General features: G+C 40.0%; 1 protein-coding gene across 3 annotated transcripts in view; it reads right to left on the bottom strand.

Moving 5' to 3' along the window:
• MYO6 (myosin VI) overlaps positions 1 to 7,649 on the bottom strand; it is a 144,685-nt gene extending 137,036 nt beyond the window's left edge. For all 3 annotated transcript variants that reach the window (XR_014295118.1, XM_082633765.1, XM_082633766.1), the window contains exon 1: positions 7,419 to 7,649. The gene's annotated coding sequence lies outside the window, so the exon portion shown is untranslated. The remainder of the gene's footprint in view (positions 1 to 7,418) is intronic.
• Positions 7,650 to 22,074: the final 14,425 nt, after the last annotated feature.

Raw genomic sequence — 22,074 nt, 5'->3', positions numbered from 1 at the left:
AGTCCAGGTGAACAGGAAGTATAATTTCCAGAAGGCAAGGGACTTTTTTTGCCAAAATATTTTAAACTTAATTATTAAAAGATATTTTTAATGAAAAACATTTATTCTATCAAAACAAGACTACCTGATGAAGAAAGTTTCAGAAAACCTCATTAAGGCATAACAACATATTAATAAAAGTGCTTTATGTTAACCGACCTAGATTATGTTTTTCATTGGGTTACATGGATCATCAAATTTCCTGAAATAACTGTTTGATTAAATGAGAAAGTGAGGGCTTCCCTGGTGGCGCAGTGGTTGAGTCCGCCTGCCGATGCAGGGGACACGGGTTCGTGCCCCGGTCCGGGAAGATCCCACATGCCGCGGGGCGGCTGGGCCCGTGAGCCATGGCCGCTGAGCCTGCGCGTCCGGAGCCTGTGCCCTGCAGTGGGAGAAGCCACAGCAGTGAGAGGCCCGCATACCGCCAAAAAAAAAAAAAAAAGGGGACTTCCCTGGTGGCACAGTGGATAAGACTCTGCACTCCCAATGCAGGTTGCGGGTTCTATCCCTGGGCGGGGAAGTAGATTCCCCATGCATGCCACAACCAAGAGTTCACATGCCACAACTAAGGAGACTGCATGCCACAACTAAGGAGCCCGCCTGCCACAACTAAGACCCAGAGCAACCAAACAAATAGTTCAAGAAGGTCTTAAGATCTAACCGAGTACTACTTCTATATTACTGCTACTTGTATAGTCATTTAAAAATTAAATATAAGTAGCTCACTTCCAAATGAAGCTGGTTAATAAGCTGAAATACTCACTACAATTAAATTTAGGTGTGAAATTTAACACTGCATTGTCATCTCAAGATAAATGTTATGAGCTCCAAATAAGCCTAAAAGAAGAAAGAAAATCAATGAAGAGATTCTGGTAACCGATATTTCACTTCCTTCTACCATATGCTGCCTGGTTAATCCGAGCAATTTTTTGTTGTTATTGCCAACACCCTCCCAAAGCAGAGGATGAAGAAAAGGTTTCAACCAGTGGTTCTCAAATGTTGGTACACAAATAAATCAACTGAGAAGCTTGCTAAAATGCTACTGCCCATGCCCCACCCACACCTCTCTGACGTGTTTTTACTAGTTCCCCAGATAATTCTTGGTACACACCTAAATTTCAGAACTACTTGAAACTGGTTAACTTCAAGATTTCACCCAAATCTCCAATACATAGCTTTTTTCCTTTTGGATGAACATTCCACATTAAACATGGAAAAGAAAAAGCAGCCAAAACAGTAACAATAATAATGCACACTAGCTATGTGCCAGTGTGATATGTGCTTTCCACGTATTAAGTGTCTAATCCAGTCCTCACAAGAACCACACCAGGTAAGTAATATTGTAGCCCCCATTTTACTAACTGAAGCCCAGAGAAACTAAGTAAGCTGACCCAGGTAATAAGTGGCAAAACCAGGATCCCCTCACCTCTGCCTGTCCTCTTACCCTGGAGGTGGACAAGCAAGCACTTATGCACAAATGCAGCTCTGGAACCTGGGGGCTGGAACACAGAGGCTCAGCCTGAGGGGCCAGTAGCTGGGCAAGCACTAACGCCCCATCCCCCCAACTCCCACCGCACCCATCCCTCGCTCACCAAGCCCTTCCACCTACATGGTGTGCCGTGACATACTGGGGGCACGTCGCAAGTCTACCTGCACTCTTCCCACATGAGTATCTACAGCCACATGCTAAGGACGACAAGGGATCCAATCCCAGCTCCACCAAGTACTGGCTGGGAGCTTGAGCGAGTTTAACATCCCTGTGCCTCTCTCTCCTAAGACACGAGAGTCTTAATGCCAAGTGCACTGAAGTGACATAGTGATTTTTTTTTTTAATGCCTTCTATTTATTTATTTTTGGCTGCGTTGGGTCTTCGTTGCTGCACGCGGGCTACTCTTCGTTGCTGCACGCGGGCTTCTCATTGCGGTGGCTTCTCTTGTTGCGGAGCACGGGTTCTAGGTGCGCCGGCTTCAGCAGTTGTGGTACAGGGGCTCAGTAGTTGTGGCTTGCGGGCTCTAGAGGGCAGGCTCAGTAGTTGTGGCGCACGGGCTTAGTTGCTCCGCGGCATGTGGGATCTTCCCGGACCAGGGCTCGATCCCGTGTCCCCTGCATTGGCAGGCAGATTCCCAACCACTGCACCACCAGGGAAGTCTGACATAGTGATTAACTGAGCTAATGTACATAAAGTACTTGCTTGACATAGTACCTGACACACAGCAAGAGCTCAATAGACAACAGCGGCTACTAAAATTATACTTTGCCAACCCACTCTCTTACGAAAGCCAACCTATCAGTCCTGGGTCCCATTTACTTTCTCTCAGCCTTACTTCCTGAAACTGTGATAAAAGATGGAACATATTCTTACTTATCAGGAAGCAATTGGTAACAGTGCTGTAACTCAGTGGACTAAAGGCCAGGAGTGGAATATTTTAGAGCAAATGAGGCTTTTAGTAGCCCTCAAATTGTACCACTTTGACAACTATTTCCCAACTTTAGGGTCAGCCCTGTTAATCACATACTAGGATGATGAGTCTATAATTAACTTAACTCAAAACAACAATAAAATGTCACTCAGTACAAGGACTTGGTTTTATCACCTTATCGTAGGCACTCAAAACAGTGCCTGGCCCGTGACAGACACTCGAATATTTGTGAAATGAATGAAGGCATGAAGGTACCCACAGAGACGCACCTCAGCTCGTTAGCGAGTCTTTACAAACGCAAGCATAGTAATCAGATCAATTTCAACGTGCCAAATAATAAAACTTATTTTCAAAATTCCTCTAGAATACTTTTCTCCTTTTTTAAAACTAATGGTTGGCTTTCCCTTAAACACTGCTACTAGAAAAGTTAATTACCAACCTCGACTCCATTCATCTATTAAAAATGTTAAAGTACTTCCATAATACTACATCATGCTCATCTTCTACCTTACATTAAAAAAAAAGAAGAAAGTGTAACTACGTATTTAATAATTATCACTTTAGTTATCCTGACTATTCAGAATTTCCTGAACCATCTGAATTAAGTCCATAAAATGAAATAAGTCATTGCTGAGAGGTTAACCCTTACTAAATCTAGGAGTTAGAGATCTGGGGGAGGGAGGGATCTATGGGAACACACAGATAGCAGTTCCATTCTCAGTGATGCTTCTAAGCAGCCTCACATGTGACCCTGAACAAAGTACTTATTTTTTTTGTCTCCATTTTCTCATGTGCAGAATAAGAACAGATTTACCACATCTACTTCATCAAGTTGTTCTAGGACCAAATGTACATAAAATGATTTCCAAAAGAGTGAAGTGTCATTCATGTGGGGTGCTAACTTCTGACATAAACAGCTTCAGGTTTTAAATGGATGTTTCTGTTTCTCTTTCTTTTCACATCTGTCCTACTCCTATTTCCTAGATCCAAAGATCTGCCAGAACAGGGAAGAACCAGCTCCCATCAACAGCTATATTTTATTTATTTATTTATTTTTTTATTTTTTTTTTTTTTGCGGTATGCGGGCCTCTCACTGTTGTGGCCTCTCCCGTTGCGGAGCACAGGCTCCGGATGCGCAGGCCCAGCGGCCATGGCTCACGGGCCCAGCCGCTCCGCGGCATATGGGATCCTCCCAGACCGGGGCACGAACCCGTATCCCCTGCATCGGCAGGCGGACTCTCAACCACTGCGCCACCAGGGAGGCCCAACAGCTATATTTTAAACACAATGAACCATCAATAAATATTTGTTGAAAAAGATGCTCATCCACATATAACGACATTTTTAAATTCTGTGATATATAATACCCTACCTTGTAAAGGTTAAGCAGCAGGTTACCTTCAAATAAAATAACAAGTGACGTAAGGTACATAAAAGATGACTGTGGTTTTGCCAGGACCACCACCTTGCTTTGTGCACATTACTCAGCAGGCATGTGAGTATCACCTAAGGAACGTGCTTCAGTATTTTGGTTTCACTGGAAGAGACACGCTTTATAAATAGAAAAGGACTTCCCCTCTCTTCAACACTAGCAAGGTTTCTAAAGATGCCAGATCCGTTCTTCTGGCTTTACTTCCCATACTTCAGTACTCACAGGGCGAACTTTTGCTGGACTTGTGGTCATTTCTCAAACCACTATGTCATTCTTACACTACTCAATGAGAAAAAAAAGCTTATTTTTGAAAACCATGTACTTATATTTTAAGATTATTAACAGTCCACTAAATCTGTCAAATAAAAGCATAACTGTTTTAAATGTAGAACATCCTCGTTCCTCTGAACATTATATAATGCCTCAAAAACAGAATTAAGCTTATTTCACTTTAGTTAGTTCTTGATTATCTATACACACACACACACACACACACACACACACACACGAAGGCAGATGTGATACAGATCATCCATTAATAATTTACATTAAGCCCTTGGATGATGGTTTTGTATTTACAGTTGAATATGAGTATCATTCCTAATAGTTCAAAACAAAGACACACCTGTAACAGAAGTCACTCAGCCTTCCTACCATTTTTCTGTTCATTTACCCAACTACATTCTACTGCTGAAATGACTCCTCATGTGCTACAAAAGATGGACTTTGTGTGCTCACTTTGTTCTCTGGGTCTATTACAGCTCAAGGGACATTCCTGAAATAAACACAGGACATTAAAAAAAAAAAAACTGTCCTGATCTAACAGGTCACAGTTTAATCATAATCTGAAAACCACTGTTCCCCTTAGTATTACACAGTTAATTACGTAATATTTAAAAGGCAGCTACTGCATTTATAGGCAATAACCTATCTCATTTTTAAGTTCTACCCTAACAAGGTACATTATATTATTCACTTTAGCTACAGTGAAAACCAGTGTTACATTACAGCCTAATTCTAGTTCCTACAGCCCATCAAAATTAAAAGTGCACAATATGTATAATATTCTGGAATTGACCCCAGCAATGATAAAGCAAAATCATATCACTGCTCAAGGCTGTCTACTTAAGAATGAAGAAACAGACACAGAATTCAAAATTAGTTCCGAGCCCCATTCCTGGCCTTTCTTAATGTCACTCCTCTGTACCTTGTTCAAACCACCAGTTACATTCTTTAACACAATACCAGTTCTGCAGGTTTACCAGAATAGTCTACCAATTGCACTGAGATCAAGGCAACCTGCTCTGGTGGAAAGGACTGAGGTTTTATGGTCAGAAGACTTGGGTGTGAATCCAGACTCTCCCTGGAGCTACATGACCTCATGACCTTGAGCAAATATTCAATTCTCTGAGCCTAAATTTCCTCATGTGTAAAAAGGACAAGACCACCAACCTTGAAAATTATTTTGCAGATCAAGTTCCTCAGTTAGTGTTCTGATTATGGCAGATGCCTAATAAATGGGTGATGATCTCATCCTACTAAAGGGCCAGTCACATTACTACCAAATATCTCATTGTAAGGATCAAAATTAAACTGTATGAGATTTATTACACTTGTCATACTTTTTTCAATCTTTTACTTAAAATGTTTTAATATATAGAAATAAAAAATTCACAAAGGTTAAACATCTTTATAAAGCTGACATTTTACATAACAGACATGGAGGTTCTATTATCAGCAGACTGAAAATCAGGTTTTTTTTTTTAATGTCTGGGGTGCTTATATTTATTCAAACCTCACATAGTCAAATTTTTTTTAAATTTTAGTTGTATTTTTAGAACCCTGAGACAGCCCGTTGTCTAAACAATGGGCTACATAATACACCACAGTCTCCAGGCAAGGTCACAACAGGATGAAAAAAGAGACTTCAGCTTCTCTCAGATTTCCTGGCCACTGTTATTTTAAAACTTGATCACACAAACATAAACAGAGAAAAAAATCCATTTCAGATGAGTTTCATGGGTTATGATACTTTTAAGACCCTGCATGAATTTACATTAAATATTGCAATAGCTTATTACATTTTTCTTGTCCATGCTTCCAGGCACTCATGAAGAATATATGTATAGTATATATACTTTTAAATATTACATACATAGTGAGTTTTTAATCATAATCTTTTCTTAAAGTTGCTTATCACTTCCATTACTCCCTTTTAAAATTAGTTTTTGAAAACGAAAATGTAACTTAAAAAGCCAACAATTAAACAGCATGTCACACAGAACATACAAATGCAACAGGCAAACCTGAATAAGACTAAAATAACTTCTGTTTATCACTATGCAAGTAATTCTGCACAACTGAAAATACTCTAAATGAGATGGATATTTAAAAGTCAACGAGTTACTTTAAAAGGCTGCTTTGTTTCAAGCTCCGGCTATAAACCAATTTGTGGTGCTTCTAAAATTAATAGTAAAAGACACCAAGATAATTTTTTCACTAAACAATTTCCAATGCAAACCACAACCCAAGACATCTAAGTTTAGTTAATTTGTACAGAAATGTCCTTTTGCTGCCAACCTTTGTACCATGACCATTACCAGCCCAAGTTCAAGATTCACATTTTATGGTGTGAACAGTGCTCAGCTAAATCTTAAGAATATTAATCTTTTAAACTCTCAAACCCTGACGACATTTAACTATATTGCATCCACACCACCAGAGCATAACAAGGAAAACTTTTATCTACCATGTACAGCAGCCTATTAAATTGGGGCAGTGTTCCTAGCTCCTTATATCTGTAGATTAGGATTTAGCATTCCTCCACTACAAACTTCACCCCAGATAAAATGTAACACGTTTTCTAAAGCTGTATGGAAATATTTGACACGGATGTTCTAGTAATAACCCTATCAAACTATTTTCTTACCCCAGAGTTTGAGCATTTTAATCGTTTTAAAGAGTTCTGGAAATTAAAAAATGTAAAAATCTCTTGTTCAGTAGCAGATATATAAATTAACGTACCCTAAGCACTAGACCAATTAAAGACTAAAAATACGGCTTTATACAGTCCCAACCTGGGCTCCTACAAGATTAAACTAATTGGGACAGCAGTTGATCCTCACATCCCAGAACAAAAAGCACTATTCCTGCACTGAATTTTAAGCCTGTTTACGAAAGAGAAACTATCAGGGGCGTCCAGGTCAGAGCTGGACACCTGAGGGCTCAGCTTCTACCTGGGAGCCAGAGAAGATACACGAAGGCATCCTGCTGGTAACTGACTCTTGAAAGGAGACTCTCATTGTCCTGTGGAAATGAGACCCACCCTGCGCTACCGGGAGCCGCCGCCGCCCGGGCCCACTCATCACCTGCTTCACCCGCGGCGTCCCCGGGAGATGAACCAAGCCGGCTCGTCTGCCCCGGGCGGCGGGAGGAGGCCCCGAAGCAAGGCCAGGCTGGGGGAGCGAGGCTCCGGGAAGCGGGGCCCCGGCGCCGACGCCCCACCGCGGGCGTCCCGGGGCACTCACCGGTGCGGACGCGAGGGCAGGTGCGCGGCGGCGGGGCTACCTGTCGCCGGTGAGGCGGGGGCGGGGGGGGGGGGTGGATGCGGAGGGCGAGGAGAGAGGGCGACGACGCGGACCAGCACCGGGACGGGGCGGCGGCGGTGACCAGTCTCCGGCTCGCTTCCTGCTCGGACAGATCCCGGGTCCGTCTCCGCCCGCCGGCCGGCAACCAGCCGAGTCCCCAGCCCCGCCGCGCGCACGTCACGGCTACGGAGCGCCCGAGGGGGCGGGGGCGCCGCGGTCCGGCGGGCGGGGCGCGGGCGCGCCGGGAGGGGGCGCTCGACGCGGGGCCGCCCCGCCCGTCCTCGCGCCGACCCACGGCGCCGAGCCTCCGGGACCGGGAGGGCGTGCGGCGGCGCGGGGAGGGGCCGTCCCGGGCCTGGCCCACAGCCGTCGTTCCGGCCCCCCGCGAAACGGCCTCCTTCGTGGGGGTTATTCCTCCCGGCGCCTGCAGCGCACCCCCGTGGACTGCGTGCGGGCAGCGTGAACCGGCCGCCGCGGGAATCCGTTCCGGGAGGGGGAATGTTGTTCGGGCAGGGGGCGAGGCGGCGTCGTTGCGGAGGGAGGGAGCAGGCGCCCCGGGCTGGGCTGCCCTAGCAGAGTAGTAACCTCCCTGTTCCGCCTTTGGGAGCGGGGGTGGGGGGCGGTGGCTGGGCGGGTCTGAGCGGGAAATTTGGCATTTCTTCGGCCCTCCCGCCGCCGCCGTATATACTGATTAGAGCCCAGATCTTCTCTTGTCATTTAAGTTTTACTGTTTTTATAAGGGACATACCTGTGAGTCATATTTGAAAGTGAAATATGATGAAAACATATACTGCCTTTACGACAAAAAGAAGCTTCTCTTAAGAAAATGAAATGGTGATTGACTAGAAATGCTAAAAGTCTCCGCTGAAAAAAGCTAGCCGCACCTACACAGGAAAATTACCCTGAGAACATTACCACGGAAACATTCCAAGCAGCAACGGGAAAACTTCAGGAAATCTACAAGATTCTGATAGGGGACAAGTTTCAGTTATTCAGATGTTCCACAGTTCTCTCGGAGGAAAAGCTAAGTTATGATGAAGTATTTTAGCAGACAGTTAAAACAATAAAATATTAAGAATAAAGTAGGGAAGTAAAAAAAGAGGAAGAGAAAGCAAGAAAGGAAATAATTTACAGCAATCTCAGAAACGTAATTCCAGATTACCGGGAGGTAAATCTTAAGTCTATAAAACTAGATTTCAAAACGGATCGGAAAAAAAAAATAAGAACGAGGAGAGGATTTCAATTCACTGCTTTGACTTCATTTCGGATTTAAGATTAAACGGCTTGGTCAGACCAATAGAAGCCCATACAGCTTATTGTGAGCAACGACTTGTGATTTTTTTTTCTCTCTCTCTCTCTCCTTCCTCCTCCACTTCCAATTCATTACTGAGACTCTGCTTCTAGCTCCCCATCCGTCTGATGTATCCAGTTCATAGCAACTACTGTCTTGCTTCAGGCCACCATCATTTCATGTCTCGCATACCGCCATAGCCGCCTAGCCAATTTCCCAGGCTGCAATCTTGTCCCCTCCTAATCCAGTGTCTACAATACCTTCAGATTTATATTTTATAAAATGAAAGCCTGATTATGTACTCCTCTCTTTAAACTCTTACAGTGGCACTCCACTATCCTTAGTATAAAGTCCAAACTCCTTAAGATGTCTTACATGATCCTTCAGCCGTTTTTGTTTGGCTAGCACAGTGGAGATCTCTTTTGTTTTTTTCTTTTCATTGAAGTTGAATGCCTTTTCATTGTTCCCCAGTTCATTACCATTCTAAACTCCATAAAGCTGTCCTAAACCAGGCTTCCTCACACAGTGTTACCTCTCTTGGGAATCACTGGCACTTTAGACCACTGGTCTTAGCCCTGCTTACCTGTCCAATTTCACTTCCACCCACTGCCGTTTTCCATTTCTTGTACTTTACATTCAAGCCATTCTGAAGTGCTTGCTCTCCAGAACAGACAGCTATGCTATTTATTACATTGGAGTGTCGCCAGGCTAGATCCAATTAATCCTTCAGAACAAAGCCTATGGGTCCCCTCCAAGAAGTTTTCCCTAAGCCCCTTATTCCAAACCTTAGGTGTGATTTGGTGCGCTTTCCCATCTCTCTCTTAGCACCCGTTGCACGTATATCTTCCAACACTTATCTCACTGTCTCTATTTTAGTGTACTTACAAGTACCTCCCACCTGGACTGTAAGCTCCCTGAGGGCAGGGTAGGGGACTCGTTTGTCTTTGTGTCCCTAGTGCCAAGCATGGTGGCTTTCACATCTCATTTGAACAGTGCCTACCATTATTGTTATTGAATAAATGGTATAGATGGATGAACAAACAGCAAGAGAATAGACAACTCTAGGAAACTGCATCCATGTCATTAAGCATGGTGGATATAACTGTATCATATCTGCTGCCAAAACTCATCTTAACAATTTATTCCATATTTATGTTTGTAAGCTTTTCAACTTTGCTCTCACCCACTAAATATTTGTAAGACTCTTTCCCCAGTCTCCTTGTGCTAGCCCACGGGTTCCTAAACCGAGATTCACGGACCTCCTATCATAGATGGGGGCTCCAAGAGCTCCCTCAGAAATCATATGCAAAATTTCATGATCTGGTTCCTTCATTTTTACAGGAGTCAATATCGTGGGTATTTAAAGTCTCTCTCCACCTTCCCTGGCTGATACCCATTTTAATAGCTTCAGCTTGCATCTTTGTTGCCAACTCCTAAAGTAAGGCAGGCTGAAACCCACACAGGAACTCACTCTCTTTCCTCTCCCAGCTGCCTCAAGTGATTCCCTTGCCAATCGAGTCTATTACAATCGTGGCGTTACCATCCAGTCATCTCAAAAAGTTGTGGTCTCTTAAGTTACCCTGGACTCCTTCCCTTTCTCACCCCTAGTGGTGGAGGCACTGAATGCAGTTCATTCTATGTCACACATTATTTCTAAGCTGTTGTCTTACTCTCCATCTTCCCCGAGAACAGGCCATCATCTTCCCTTGTCTGAACTGTTGACATTGCCTCTGCTCACTCTCGTCCTTTAAAGGGTTACCCCACCCCCAGATCTGACTATGTCATCGACTATGTCATCCCCTTCACCAAGTCCTGGTGACTTTCAGATCAGTTAAAACTCATTTAGATGGTATACAGAATCCTTCACAATCCTGAGCCCACCCTACTCATAGGAATTCAAACACGCCAAGCCCTTTCATGATGCTCCTCCCAATATTCAGAGCCCAGTCTGACTATTTTCTCTGTCCTGACTCGGGCAGAATTGGTTTTTCTTCTCCCTGTTTTCCAGAGCACCCACTTCATAGGTACCTATACTGTAGCACTTATTAACTGGTATCATCATGATGTTTTTATATTTGTTTCTCACTGTAACAGCTCTCCAGAAGGTTGAGCTTTTTGATGAGACATTGTGCCCTATTACTTTTCTATCCCTAGAGATTAGCACATTGCCCGCCTCATTGGATTAATACTAATAATAGTGCCGACACTGATCGAGTGCCTCCTGCGTGCCAGCACCGCACCGCACTAAACCCACCGCATCCCACTAAACCTTCACAGCCCTGTGAGGTCATACGATGAGCACCGGCTTTGCGCCTGCCTCATTTCTGACCTCCCATCCTATGTGTGGAGAAGCCTTAATTTTGAGTCTTGGTGGGAACAGGGCCCACTTCACAGTTTGGCCAAGGTCCTTCTCCCCACTCTCTGGCAACTAGGGTGTAGTCATGGCATGGGACCCAGCTTAAGTCAGTTGGATGCCCTCACCTGAAACCTGGAATCTGCGTGAAGCGATGCAAAGATGCAGAGATAATCCCCAGTGGTGTGGATCATTGTGGCGAGCGGGTTCTGGCTGTGACAGTGCCAACAGTGATAGGCCTGCCCATTTTACACACTGAGTTCACCACCCCTGGGGATTCTGTGAGCTACATGATTTGCTTCCAGTACATTCTTTTTCTGGATAAGTTAGCCAGAGTGTATTTCTATTGCCTTCAACAAAGAGCCCTAATTGATACAGAAAATTCTGTCATTATCCCCCTCTTACAAAAGAGGAATGAGTAGGTGTTCAAGTGTTTATTTAATGAATAAATGAGATATTTACATTATAGCTTCTAAAAGAAGTTTTGATCATTTCTTTAGTTATTAGCAAGTTTGCACTAATGGTAATCATCTGGAATTTATAGGGAAATAAAGTACAGAGAATAAGCAGGTCCCTGAAAAGATAGTCTTATGATTTTTTTCCTTAGGGTATATTTTAGCCCATCCTCAGACACCATCAACATCCATATCTCCCATACTTTATCAGGAAAAACTAATGCTTAATGTAATCACTATAAAAGCATAGACCATTTCTTTAAAAAAATTAAATGATGTTTGAAACATCATTCCTGAACTTACTCTCTAGAAAGAAAGTAGGCTAATATATCTTAGAAATATTTTCTATATAAAGGGCAAAAAGTAAAGCTGAAATGTCATTTATCAATAGATGCTTTAAAAAAAAAATTCCTTAACCAGATCAACACACATTTCATCATTCTAGCTCCCGGAAATTTCTGTAACTATAGTTTTTCTCTCATTTAAACTTCCAGCTAGTTTTTCCTGAATTGTCATAGTGGCATTATCATTAAAACTGAAACCATAGCACAAGTCTAACCAAAGATCATCACCTCAAACACTTTAATGAACTGTCAAATGTCTTAAAAATAATATTTCATCTAATTTGCCATATCCTGTGATCTCCAGCTCGAGTGGGGTAATTTGAAGAAAGGCAGAGGAGAGTCGATTTTTTTTTTTTTCCAGACTTCATTGGGTCAAATGTAACCTAACCAACTTGTAGAAATTTTTTTTTTTAATGAGTGAAGGCCATTCTGGAGGTGCAGTTTTATATTAAAACTTACTTAACACGAGGTGAATAACGTGAAGAGGAGCCAGGGTCCAGGCCTGTGACCTGTAAAGACAGTTAATCTTACTGAGACTCAATTTACTCATCAATAAAATAGCAATGATAATGATACCTCCTCCTCAGGGAAAGGACTGAATAAGATAATACAAAAATGAAAGCATTTTGCAAACTAAAAGGTTTGCAAACAGCATAATACCAATCCGAAGTATAGATCATGTAAACAATAATAAATGTAAGAATACATTCCCATATAATCTTGAACTTGTTACATGCTAGAAAAGTTTGAAATATATTTGAGCAAGAAAAACGTAAATCTTTAAAAATAAAACCAATGCTAAAATTTATTTGAAATTAGCTTTGTATTAAATTTAGAAATTAGTATAAGTCAGTTATGGAGTTTCTTTTAGGTCCAGTTTTGCTGAAATCTGAATGTTAAAAAAATCCATAAATATGTATATAAAACAGATAACTTCTAAAAATTTTCCCATTCTACAGAAGTCTTCCTGCTATAGCTATACAACTTCCAGGAATATAATGAGAAAAGTAGTTGATTTATCTATTTTTGTTGCATATTATGAATAAATGATTACAGTTGCATTTATGGATATTATTTAATTTAAAAAACAAAATGTACAGTTTAAAGAAGGTTTGAGAAAATATAAAAACAAGCTTGAATTAAATTTTGTGAAAGGAAACCGTAAATATATATTTGTTAAAAGTGTTCAGTGACACAATTCAGAAAGGCCAGTTCTCCACAGCCTACATAAATAGTCCAGAAGAATACACCAAAAAATTAATGGTGTTTAAAATCTTCAAGATTGTATTTTTACATATTAATCCCAATTTGATTACAAGTTAATCATTTTCAATGACTTATTGATCCTTATTTAGATGTTAATATCATAAATATGTTTCAGCCCTCAGGTTGAATTTAATGTCCACTGGAATATCCTGTGCAGATCTCCACATTACCGCACTTCCTAATAATATAGGATGTTTTATTTACAAGTCTGTGAGATCACAGAGCTCCTACCTGTCTTTGGACATCTAGAGCTGGCTGGGACATAAAAGGCATGCACTGAAGAAATGTTTGTGGAATGGAACTGAGCTGAATGTACTTGAGCTTTGGTCCATAGTCTTGACGGTAGAAATCCTTCAGAAATGAATATTTTAAAAACATTTTAGAACTTTGTTATAGAAGAGAAGCGTTATAGTACTTGAAACTTAAAGCACTATTACACACATAATTAAATATTTATTGAGTTGTAACAATACTTATTTTTATTTTTACCAACTCTCCTTCAAATTCAGATGGTTAAACATCATGTTGCTGCTATGATGTTTGTTAAACAAATGAAAAGATTGGTAGTGGCTGGCTTTCTTGCCTTAAAAATAGTAGTATCTTGAAACAGATCAAGGAAGTATGAAGTAACCTCTGAGGACTTCCCTGGTGGCGCAGTGGTTGAAAATCTGCTTGCTAATGCAGGGGACACGGGTTCGAGCCCTGGTCTGGGAAGATCCCACGTGCCGCGGAGTAACTAGGCCCGTGAGCCACAACTACTGAGCCTGCGCTTCTGGAGCTTGTGCTCCACAAGAGAGGCCGCGATAGTGAGAGACCCGCGCACCGCGATGAAGAGTGGCCCCAGCTTGCTGCAACTAGAGAAAGCCCACGCACAGAAACGAAGACCCAACACAGCAAAAATAAATAAATTAATTAATAAACTCCTATCCCCAACATCTTCTTTTTTTAAAAAAAAGGAAAAACAAGAAAGAAATTCACTAATCAAATAATAGAACTATTATAAAAAAAAAAAGTAACCTCTGACCAGGGAGTATCTAATTAAATATGTGTCAGAGTTAAATATTATCCTACAGTTAATAATAAACGTGAGTTTGAAGTGAACACAGCCTTAAATGGATTCACAGAGTAATAACCTGTGTTCATTCACTTATGCTTTTTTGAGTTTAACAAATGCTTATTATATCAGTCAGCCTTTGCTGTGTAACCAATAAAATCTTAATGGCATATAACAAAAAAACATTCGTTTTTCTCTCTGGCATGTATGTAGGTCCCCTGGGACAATTCTAATTCAGGCTGCTAGTATATTCAGGTCTGTTCTATGTGTCTCATTCTGGGGGTCAAGATGAAAGGACAGTGGCTACCTGGAGGGACGTTCTCCTTGTCTCAGAAGTCAGAAACCTGCTATATTTCCTAAAGCCTAGGTTCAGAATTGGCACACTGCTCCTTCTGCCCCCGTTCCATTAGATGAAGAAGATCAGATGACCAAGTCTAGCATCAGTGGGGTAGGATGAATGGTCTTAACATGGATGTGTAGGTAGTGAATGTTTGCTGAACAATAATCTAATAATCTAAATAACCTAATCTATTGTACTTATTAGTTATTCAAAATGATACATTAAAAAGGGTTGGTAGTTTAAGAAGAGGCGTGTGGAACGCTTCTGCGATGCTGGTAATGTTCTGTTTTTTACCTGGGTGGGTGGTGGTTGCACAGGTGGGTTCACTGGGTGATAGTTCTTTGAGTTATACATTCATTCATTCATTCATTCATGATCTGTGTACTTTTTCTGTAAGTCTGTAATACTTAAAATAGAGCTTATATCTTTTAAAAAAGAAAAAATACTCTGAGACATTTTCAGTATTATTTTAGTTTTCTGAATTTTTACTTTCTCTTAGAAGAGTCAGATTGAAATAAATGGCATGATTCTTGAATAGGAGTCTTTTTTAAAAAATTGCTGTGAGAAAACTTATGTCTTTCCAAAGAAATAATATGTATTCCTGAGATGAAATATATATTATATTTGCGTATTTATTAATAATGTGAAGATAACCAGGCTAAGTTAATTAACTCAAGCAAATTCATGAAAAATGTCTAAGCTCATTTCTGGGTACAATCAAAATTTTAAATTTTGCTTTCAGATATTTTAAAATAAACGTCTGTACCTTGTGTATCCCTCTGCAATCACAACTTCCACTTTCCCCCCAAGAGGCTTCTACTAACCTGGATTTCTAGTTTAGTATTTTCTGACTTCTATGTTTTTATATGTTTTCATATGTATGCATCCCTACACAATATAATTTTTAGCTTGAATGTTCTTGAACATGAAATCAATGGTATCTTACACTATAAATTCTTCTGATACTTGTTTTCAGCTCACAATATTGTTTTTAAGATTCACCCATGTTGTTACATGTGGATGGAATTCATTTTCACTGTTGTGTAAAATAACTTTGTATGAATGAACCATAATTTATTTATCCATTCCACTGTCAATGGACATTTGGGCTTTTCCCTGTCTACGCTATTATGAATATTGCTGTTACAAATATTGTTTACATGTTTCCAAGTCCATTTTTATATAAAATTTTTTCAAGAGTGTAAATCTGGGAGCAGAATTGCTGCTTCCTAGATTATGTAAATATTCAGGTTTCCTAGAAAATGCAAAATTGTTTACCCAAGTGGTTGTTTTAATATATACTCATACAAGAAAGACATAAGTATTCCTTTTTTTCTGTATTACTGCCAGAAATATGTCAGACTGATCTGCCAATATCATTGTGGTTTAAATTTGTATTCTCCGATTACTAATAAGGTTGAAAATCTTTTCATGTTTGTCATTCACATTTTTTTAAAGCTTCATTTATTTATTTGTTTATTTATTTTGGCTGCGTTGGGTTTTCCTTGCTGCACGCAGGCTTTCTCTAGTTGCCGTGAGCGGGGGCTACTCTTCTTTGCAGTGTGAGGGCTTCTCACTGCGGTGGCTTCTCTTGTTGTAGAGCACGGGCTCTAGGCACATGGGCTTCAGTAGTTGCAGCACACGGGCTCAGTAGTTGTGGCGCACAGGCTTAGTTGCTCTGCGGCATATGGGATCAAACCCGTGTCCCCTGCATCGACAGGCGGACTCCTAACCACTACACCACCAGGGAAGTCCCTGTCATTCACATTTTATTAAATTCCTTGCATATTTTGCCCATTCAAAAAATAAAAAGTGTTGAAAAATGTATTGGTCATGCCAAAATAATATGATCATGCCAATAACAATTATAATAAAATGAATTAGAAAACAGTCTGCCTCAATATATACCCCCAAATTCCAAAGTTCAATATCATCTTCAAATAAGTGATACATTTTTTAAACCAAAAGTTGAGAATTTAAAATTAGTTTCCATAATGTATGCAACGAGGATACATCTATCTAGTTGTCACTAGACAAAATTTTACTCTTGTGTGTTTAAATCTTTTGAAGCACATAAGGTTAAAACCTTGGTGTTATTCAAACTGTTGATGATAATATCAATGTAGTGGCTTTTAAGGAGCATTTTTAAAAAGAGTAAAACAGAAAATACCAGAATGCATCTCTTTACAAAGTATAAGAATTGTTTCCAGGACTTTCCTGGTGGCGCAGTTGTTAAGAATCTGCCTGTCAATGCAAGGCACACGGGTTTGATCCCTGGTCCGGGAAGATCCCACATGCCGCGGAGCAACTAAGCCTGTGCACCACAACTACTGAGCCTGTGCTCTAGAGCCCGTGAGCCACAAGTACTGAACCTGCAAGCCATAACTACTGAGCCCATGCACCTAGAGCCCGTGCTCCGCAACGAGAAGCCACCGCAATGAGAAGCCTGCACACCGCAACAAAGAGTAGCTGCCGCTCGCCGCAACTAGAGAAAGCCCGCGTGCATCAACAAAGACCCAACGCAGCCATAAACAAACAAACAAACAAACAAATAAATAAATAAAAAGAATGGTTTCCTCCTGAAACTTTTCAGTTATGTGTGAGAAAGGCAGGCGGCAGGCAAAGGGGGGAGTGGAGGGAGTGTATACGGAACTGGGCAAAATCTAGAATACATTTGTCAGTGATGTCACTGTCAAAAAGCCTGGCAAAGAAAGGAAAAGTCTGACAGCCATTGCCTGTCCCATAAGGGATGGAGTCTCTAGTTCATGAATCTAGTCTTACCCTGGGCTTTGTAGGTTACTTGGCAACTTGGAGAAATCATGAGTAGTGCTGTGTCTAGAGAACAATTTCTCCCCAGGAGCCCTGTGGTTATCCTATTTATGGACAAGCCTCTATTGATTTAAGGGTAAAAACAACTAAAGGACTGTGATTATAATATGCTAATTAGCACTTCAAACACTGCTGATGACAGCAGCAGTTTATTCTAAAACCCACAGCCTAAATGAACAGCAGGTAGAGGGGTGACAACAATGAACAATTGGATGACTGGCTCACTTCGGTATTTGCAACGTTCTTTCACCCTCTGTGTTGTTGGTGTTTCTTTTCTTTTTTTTTAACATTGTGTAAGTTTAAAGTGTATAATGTGATGATTTGAAATACATATATGTATTTTTTAAATTTTTATTGGAGTATAGTTGATTTACAATATTGTGTTACTTTCAGGTGGGTACAGCAAAGTGAATCAGTTATATTACATATACACAGGTCCACCTTTTCTTTAGATTCTTTTCCCATATAGACCATTACAGAGTATTGAGTAGAGTTCCCTGTGCTCTACAGTAGGTCCTTATTACTTACTTATTTTATATATAGTCGTGTGTATATGTCAATCCCACTCTCCCAGTTTGTCCCTCCCCTCTTTCCCCACTGGTAACCATAAGTTTGTTTCCTATATCTGTGAGCCTATTTCTGTTTTGCAGGTAAGTTCATTTGTACCCTTTTTTTTTAGATTCTACATATAAGCAATATCGTAAGATATTTGTCTTTCTCTGTCTGAATTACTTCACTCAGTATGACAGTCTCTTTTGCAGGTAGTCTCTTCTGTCTTCCTCTGCTTCAGTCTGTTTCTCTGAACACAACTCATTTTATTCTATCTTCCTCCCCAGATTCCATATTAAATTATTTATAGGGGCCTCCCTGGTGGCGCAGTGGTTGAGAGTCCGCCTGCTGATGCAGGGGATACGGGTTCGTGCCCCGGTCTGGGAGGATCGCATATGCCGCGGAGCGGCTGGGCCCGTGGGCCACGGCCGCTGGGCCTGCGCATCCGGAGCCTGTGCTCCGCAACGGGAGAGGCCACAACAGTGAGAGGCCCGCATACCGCAAAAATAAATAAATAAATAAATAAATAAATAAATAAATAAATAAATAAATAAATTATTTATAGTGATATTGTCATACATTCTGAAACCTCTTTTCCTGGCTTCTCTCAGGCATTTTTCCTTTTATATAAGCTTTGAGATTTTAAGTCTAAAACAACACTACTGGTATTATATAAAATTGAATTATAGTTGTACACTATTAGGAGAGAACTGACTTTTTTACAGTATTATGCCTTCCCGTCTGAGAACATGATTATCTGTGTTTTCCATTCCTGCAGCTCTTATTTGATGGTCATTGATGGAATTGTGTAGTTTTCTCATTCAGGTCATATGCTTTTCTTCTTAAATTTATTCCTAAGTATTTTATAGTTCTTGGTCATAACTGTGAATAATTTTCCCGCAAATTTCTTTTCTAGGTTCTCATTTTGTATTTATCCAGGCAATGTACCAGATTTTCTTTCTTTATTTTATTTTATTTATTTATTTATTTTATTTTATTTTACTTTTTTTGCGGTACGCAGGCCTCTCACTGATGTGGCCTCTCCCGTTGTGGAGCACAGGCTCCGGACGCGCAGGCTCAGTGGCCATGGCTCACGGGCCCAGCCGCCCCGCGGCATGTGGGATCTTCCCGGACCGGGGCACGAACCCGTGTCCCCTGCATCAGCAGGCGGACTCTCAGCCACTGTGCCCCCAGGGAAGCCCCAAGTTGTCTATTTCTTGAACCCGTTCTGATATCTTCTAACTCTTTAAGACTTCACCTGTTTCCTTCAAGGTTTCAAATTTGTGGTCATAGTTAAAGTCTCCTTCTGTATCTGCGACATGGCTCCTTTTTCCTTTTTATTTTCCTTTTTTCATTTTCTCCTTTTACCTTGATCAGGCTCAGAGTTTACCTAATTTATTATCTTTTCAAAAAACCCAGATTCGTGTGCCAGGGTACGGTAGTGTGATGGAGGAAGTTCTAGTTCATTAATTTTCATTTTCCTTAATTTCCTCTTCCTTAGTTTTTTGAAAAAATGTTATTTTTCAGTTCCTAATTTCTAACATGTTTTAATATCCTTATTTTTCATTGTTTCATAATGAAAGTGTTTAAGTCTATAAACTTTCTTTGGGTCCAGCTTTCACTGTGTCTTATAGTTATTAGGTATTAATGAAGTAATGAGACCACTTAAAGAAAAAAATTGAAATTTCAGAAATAAATATTAGTGTTATAGCAATTTAATATGACAAAGATGGAAATTCATTTTAATGCCAAAAAAAATTAATAAATGTTGGCACAAATGGCTATTTTGAGGAATATGAATTTAAGAATATAACATTCATATCTTTTGCCATACACAGAAATAAGTTTCACAGTTTCATTACTTAAATTTTCAAAAAATCTTGCGAGAAACGTGTGACTGTATATACTATCATGAGTCGAGAAGGAGCTTCTTAACCAAGATTGAAAACTCAGAAAATACATACAAATGTTGATATAATAAATATGTAAACAAGGTCTACAAATAATAGATTATGAAAAGATACACTTATAACACAGATGACAATGTAATATGCAGAAGGTTTAAACATTAATAGAAAAAAGACAACTAATAATCCAATGGAAAAATGGACAAATGATAAGCACAGCTGTCATGAAAAAAATGCTCACATTTAAACTAGAGCTCAGGGAAATGCAAATCAAAGTAATAATGAAAGCAGATTTATATGCACAAGACTTGCAAAATTAAAAAGAGCGATAATACCTCTTGTTGCTGGGGATGCAGGAAAAAATTGTATTTTCATAAATTGCTGGAGGAAATATAAATTCTTGCATTCTTTTAGGAAATAAGTAGATAATATTTATAAAAATACCTGGGTTCTTTGATCCAGCAATCCCTGGGAATCTATTCCAAAGAGCTAAAACTACCAATGTATTAAAAATAAAAACAGGGAAATATACTACATGCTCATGGTTGCATGCTCATGGAAACAAAGGGAATGCCCATTAGTAGGGTGGTAGTCACATAAGCTGCTAAAAATATTCCTTTCTAGAAATATGGTTAAAAGTGAACTTTGTTCCTATTGAAACTAGGAGTGTCACCTAGCTAGTCTGAGCCAGGGCGCTGTGAGTGGAAGTGATGTGCCCCTCCTTAGGGGAAGCTTTGGGTCCATGTGCTGCTCACCAGGCTTCCTTCCTACCCTGTAGCGGCTGTGGAAGTTTGTATCAACCTAGAGCTTTATCAGTCTGGCCAGCCGAGTAACTGGGGAACAGAACTCACTTGCCCTCCTCTTTTGGACATGTAGCATAGCCAAAGAAAGAAAACTTTTGGAGAGGGTAAGCCACTGAGATTTTGGAACTGTTACTATAGCATAACCAAGCCTATCAGGACTCCTAGAGTAAGGCGATGGCTAAATTATGGTCCATCATATAATTAACTTTGACCTTGATTCTACCAGGTGATTTGGGTTGATTTTCACAAGATATTGCTGAAAGACAAAAGAAAGATGCTTAAAAACATTTATATTATCCCAGTTTTTATAAGAAAAACAATTAATACATCTTTATACATATATTACTATATATAGAGATTATATGAATATGGAGAATATATGAAGAAATACAAAGTTGTTCAACGAGGCTATAAAGGAAAGATAAATCTAGACTGTAACAGTTTAAAAATAAAAGCTAAGATGGGTGGTGTGATCACATGCCTCAGAGTTATTCATATTTAATTGTAATTACAAATAAAGTATTATTGAGCGGGTATCATCAAATAATTTCATACAGTATTTCATTGAATCTAGGATGCTTTATGCTTGGTGCTCTCTTGGTCTTACCTGCATCAGGTTTTCACATACCTGGCTGGAAATGCTACTAAGAAATACATCAGGGCTTCTCAAGGTGTGCTCTTGCCTGCGTTGTTAGAAATGAAAATTTGCAGGCCCCACTGAAGACAGTCCTGCATCAGGAATTGGGAGTGGGGCCCAGTAATATGTGTCTTATCAACCCTTGCAGGTGATTCCAATGCAAACTCGTTCTTAATAAGATGTAGCCTTAATTTAGGGTCAAATGTGATTTTTAAAAAGTCCACCTTAAAAAAAGTCCACCTTAGAAATAAGGTAACTTATTAGACTGTCATCTTAACACTGTCCTCTGTGCTACTTCCGATTTGCAAATTTTTTCTTACTTACAATATAAATTCCCAATGATTGGATTTGATTGGCTTTATTTTGTTTTTTATCTGCTAGGTCACATCACTACAAATAAACATCCTTGAGATCAGGTGTTGACCCTAAATCCAATTAGCTGTGACTGAAGTGAGACTGGGATAAGAGAGCAAGTGGTACAAAACGTAACTAGCTGTTACAGGTGCTTTGGGCAGTTTCCCAAAGAAGTGTGTTCGGAAATGTCAGGCAATTGACCTACTATAATTGTTTTAATTTTATGTTGATAAAGTATTTCTCCTGTGAAGACAATGGAATGTTGATATTTTGCGCTAATTTTATACTTTGTTTTTATTATGTTTATATTTTAAAAATACAACACTTTGGTGTTTAAAAGATTTTAATGCTTTTCCTTTGGTAGTTTCACATGCTTTATAAATAATTCTTTTTAAAATCAATTTTCTATCAACA

This window comes from Mesoplodon mirus (genome assembly GCF_964341445.2).
Source record: "Mesoplodon mirus genome assembly, chromosome: 10".
Taxonomy (NCBI): Eukaryota; Metazoa; Chordata; class Mammalia; order Artiodactyla; family Ziphiidae; genus Mesoplodon; species Mesoplodon mirus.
Note: the sequence above shows the minus strand (reverse complement) of the source record. Positions and strands in the feature narration are given on the sequence as shown.